This window comes from Hypanus sabinus, chromosome 9, assembly GCF_030144855.1.
Source record: "Hypanus sabinus isolate sHypSab1 chromosome 9, sHypSab1.hap1, whole genome shotgun sequence".
In the NCBI taxonomy this organism is placed as follows: domain Eukaryota; kingdom Metazoa; phylum Chordata; class Chondrichthyes; order Myliobatiformes; family Dasyatidae; genus Hypanus; species Hypanus sabinus.
Window position 1 is genome coordinate 147152762 of NC_082714.1, and position 5337 is coordinate 147158098.

At 36.4% G+C, this 5337-nt stretch overlaps 1 pseudogene; it reads left to right on the forward strand.

Annotated features, from left to right (window-relative positions):
• The first annotated feature begins 5051 nt into the window (after positions 1-5051).
• On the forward strand, positions 5052-5113 carry LOC132400158 (U2 spliceosomal RNA; annotated as a pseudogene).
• Positions 5114-5337: the final 224 nt, after the last annotated feature.

Genomic DNA, 5337 nt, shown 5'->3' on the forward strand with positions numbered 1-5337 from the left:
TCAAACTTGTAAACAACCTGGATGCTCTTCCATCTCTTGCACTCAGCAAAACCGGCACTCATTGGCTATTTCATTTGCTGCAAAATAGTGTGCTACTCACTCAATATATATCAGCCAGTTATTCGTAGCGGAATCGAACAACTCTCTCTTTCTGATATAGCCAGCTATTTCTGGTCTTTTTATTTATTTATGATTATTGTCACCTGTAGTAATCTCAGAGCTCATGGTGCCCTGTGAAAATGCAGTCTGCGAGGCGTATGAACGGAAACATGTAAGAGCTGGCCACAGATGTTAAGCAGTGTGGATGGAAGGTGCAGATTTTCCTGGTAGAGTTTGGCTGCAGAGGATTTGTGGCTTCCTCCATGGTCAGATTGCTGAAGGGATTGGGAGCCCGAGACCAGGGCCAGCAGCAAGCTATAAAAGAATTCTTGAAGGCAGCCGAGTGAAGCAGCCACTGGTTATGGATGAAAAGCAGTGTTGGCAGCTGGACCCTAAAATGACCGTGGATGGCTAGATGTTGGGGGGGGGGTGCACCTAGGATGCCCAGTCACACTGTTGAGCCCTCTGGAGACGTAGTGGGTTTAAACTGATGAAACATCTAAGAAGTGTTTGCCCACCTGATGATGCCTCAGAAGCATCTGCAACCCCCCAAGTCCCACCTCAAGTTTTCTATACAATACTAAGACCCAAGTTAGGATCTGCTTATCAAAAGGATTGAAACACCTAGTCCTGTGAGCTTGAACTATGATTATTAACACCTAGTGGATGGTTGGTTGGCATCCGTCTGTCTCAAAGGACAATGGGTGATGATCATCACCACAAGCCTGGGCAGAAGATATGGAAATCCTGAGATGCCCAGTCATCAAGATCCCCCTCTCGGCCTCACCTTTGTAGTCCAAAGGAAAGCTTATGAAGCAATACGTTTGGCACCAGCTTGGCTGCAAGAGCTGCTGGAATGATGTTCAATGACATCCAGTCATCTTAGGGGCTCCACTCCAGAATTGCTGCCGAGGTTTATTCCCATAGCCTTAATCTCTCCCGAGGCTGCCCACAAGGCAGTGGGACTGCTTACCCATAGCTGGGGATCTGGTTCATGAGCACCAGGGTGTGCTGAAAATGAGAGCACCAAGTACTCCCTGCTACACTACCATATTAGACACATCACAGCAACAATTTTGACACCGATCACCTGGTACTCACTATTTATTAACCCATGAATTTGTCCATTTTCCGCTTTTATTTAAAAACTCAACCATCTCTGTCCCTCTGTGAAGAATAAAACCGTGCTGCGCTTTTTTTAAACTTGAATGTCTTATTGTGCTTCCACAGATAGTCAGTCGAGTTTATTTTAAAATGTCCTCGTCACCACAGTAATGTTTTATAACTCCAAAGCATTAAACTAATTGAAAGAGAAACACAGAGCTGAAGATAAACGTGTCTACTTCATTTTTACTTGTAGTGAGACATGCACTTATGGCGTGAATGGCGTGATATCGTATGACATTCAAGTACTTTGAACATATAAACCATAATGAATGATGTAAGCAACAAAGAATACTTAATCAAACAATATATTGACAATATTACTCAATTATTAAATGCAAGCATTAAGAGAGAAATTCTTCACTCAGAGTGAGGAACGAGCTTCCAGCAGGAGTGGCGGGTGCAGATTCAGGTTCAACATTTAAGAGGAATTTGGATAGAAACATGGATAGAGGGCTATGGTTCAGGTGCAGGTTGATGGAACTAGGCAGATTAATAATTCAGTAATGACTAGTTGGCCCAAAAAGCCTGTTTGTGTGCTCCTCCATTTTAAGACTTCATGATTTTAAGTGCACAACAGTGTAGAATGTGGATCAGATAACTTCAGAACTTAATACTGAATTTCAACATAATAGTGATTTTTCTCAGTTAAGTGTATCATCCATGAATGGCTTGTCCAGAGGCCTGCAGGTAGCCCTCACTGTACCCCTGAAATCCCATAACTCTTTTTCCAAGCACGATAATCACTGGAGCTCTGAATGAGTCAAAGGCAAGAAGTTTCCATTACACTTAAACAAATATTAGCAGCAATTCACAGTTTGAATGGGCCATTACGGAAGGATATTTTCACAGGACTTGCTGAGCATTTGTTCTTACTTCTCCAGCCAATTTGTCTCATTTAAAGAACCAAGGTCCACTGGGACACAGAAGCTCAACCCAAAATCAGAGATAGGCGTCTGACAAGGTAAAACAAAGCACTGAGATTAAAAACATGCTCTGGGCAGACAGGAGCCTAACTCTCCCTCTTAAAGATTACTCAGACTCCTTCTCTGGAACCCTCCACATTCTCTGAAATCCTGGCAGCAAACCAGTAGTCTAGCAATCTTGTGTAAATTATTTGAATTAACCCTTTATATGCAAATTGCTCAAAGCACAATTCGATTGAATAACCATTATTCTTGAACTATTAACCAAAGTTATGCATTATGTAATGGTCTGTTGAGTCCCATTTGGAACTTATATTTCCCCTCAAAAAAATTTTAATTTTTTTCAGACTCTCATATACAACTGCCTCCACGTACTTTCCCATCTGCCAGAATAGCAGATCATTGCGATGTGAACTATTCTCTAGTTTACAATGTCAGTCTTTTTTTGGCTCCCCAGCTTTTCAAAACAGAGTGTGCATGAGAAAATGTTTTGTGTATGGTGGATGGACACTAATGAGTTAAGTTTCATTACCAGTATAGGGTGACTGGGGGGGATACTGAAAGTCACAGGTGAAACATGAATGATTTAAATATTGCTCATAAAGTGAATTAATGCATCCAGTATATCTGTGTGTAATCTATCTGATTGCATTTGTACAGCTTGTAATTTGCTCAGTTTGTATGCATGGTTACTGACATTTCATTGCAAGCTCGACTGTGAACATTGGTATCTAATTACCAAAACACTTTCACTTGCACAGGTATCTTCCTGCCATTTTTGTCAACTGACTTGAAGTGGAAGCATAAAGTGGATAAAAACACGCAAGGAGGAAAATGGAATTTTGACCTTCTGTTTAGTCAGGGAATTCCTCTGAGTGGAATTTATACATAATATTGAAGTTTTTCAGATATATTTCCTTTGAAATGTTTAAAGTTTACATTAAATAAAACAGCTTTTATAAACATAGTAAATGTTTGTCATTTCTAACTTTTAAGATCTAGATTCAGAATTGAATATTCTCAGCTAACAAAGAAAACTAAAGAAACGTGAAACAGAAATGGGCCATTCTAACCATTCCAGCTAGAAATGTATTCAACAAAGATTTGAATTGCAGTAGCTTTCACTCCCTCCAGTAACTAGATCAAATTGGAAGAGTCAAATCTAGCCACATCACGAAATGGAACACATGATCCACCTTCTAACGCAAAGATTCATGCAACCACAAATACATGATAATTTGCCTACACAAAAAAAATGCAACAAAGTGACTTTAAAACACGCTTTTATTTTTTACATTTCACAGTAAATGGTAATATTCCTTGTCCTTATAATAAGAATCGTTAACAACTACCAATACAATTTGCAAGTCCAAATTACAATTATCAGATTATTTAATTTTAAATTTGAATTCAACATTCTTGTCAATTAGAAGTAACAGAAATCTTTGTATTTTGAAAAGCTTTGCATACCACCTGTCCAGTTGTGCTGTACAGAATATTAAGCCTTATTTTCATAATGGTAAAATATAGTTCAACTAGTTAAGCAGGGGCCTCCATTGTTGTCAGTGGTGACTCTGCAGCTGATAGTGCTGTGTTAATTCAGTGAACTCATACCTGTATCCATGCTGTTAACTTCATGTGCTCTATTTGTAAACCCAATCCCCATTCAATTTGTCTCACCATTCGACTGTGTTACTAAGTAATTGCCAAGTTTATCAGTGGGTGTTTCTCTAGACTACCAGCAGACTGACAGAATGCACACCTTAAACAAACTTTTGAGATTTTACGTCATATGATAAAGCTATGAGAATCAAAAATGTTAAAAAGGGCAGGTTACAGATACACAACACTCAAAATTATTATCACAAATGATTGATCCAAAACACTAAAATCAAAGTATATCCATGTGAAAATATTTGATGTATACAGTATATTGTGAGTAACTTGTTACAGTAAAATTATTTGTTGTGATATCCAAAAGAGACTTGACATTTCAGATGTTAGAGAACTTCATAACAATTTGACAACCCTTTTAAAATCCATGAAAGAAGAATTAAGGCAGCAAATAATGCAAATTTACTCATTTTATTCTGCAAAACATTATGCTTTTTCATTTTAAAATGGACATACTCATAATATTTTAAGAAATATTCATTTTAATATATTGAGATAAATTAAAGCAAGGCGATAGCGATCTTTTCAGAATTAATGAAATATAAACCCTTGAATGGTATGGTGCAGCACTAATCAAACTGCCCTGTGTGCTGTAATGCAATGGAGCAGCTAGTTGCATTCTAACCTCAAACCCAATGCAAAAAAATCATTTTTAGGAGTTAATCAACACACTAATTTCAAAATATATGAGTTACTTGCAATAACTTAGCATCCAGCTCCATGGCACTGTTTATATATTCTGTTTAATTTCAAATGTTGATGTTTAGAATTAACAAACTGTCATGCTTTTATTAATCAATGAAATGAAAAGGATCTACTTTAATACTTCCCACTGCACATTGTTATATATGATCTCCTGTTTGTTAAGTATATAACTGAGATCACATTTTATATACATGGTATTTCAAACATTTTAATGTATTTTAAGATGTATTAATTATGTAAAAATCATAAGTATTGAAACTACTCAATATTAATTTACCATAAACAATAATATTTAATTCTAAAAAGCAAAATCCAAATGGTCAATAATTCAATAGAAACATATATTTTTACCTCATGTGTCCTTAAAAATGATATGAGCATGAAAAAATATAAATAAGTGGAGTGAGGGCTGTTTTTTAAGAAATATTTTAACTGGGATGAGTTAAGGAGTTGAATAAGGGCAGTTTTATTTTCCACATAACTATTGCTTCTCGGCCTTTTGGCTAAGATCAAGTGTAGTATTTTCCACATAACTGACACCCCTTTCCTTGCTGTGATCATCAGCTATTCTCTTTTCTTTCTTTCTTTTTCAATCTTTTTATTGATTTTCACATATACACAAAAAAAATAACATAGTAATAAGTAAATTATAAATACAATAGACTTGAAATCACATTGATAATAAGATAATAATATCCTACTAAACATCAACAAAAGAAAATACCTTAATCAAGTCCACATGATTATATGAAAAAAAAACAAATAACCA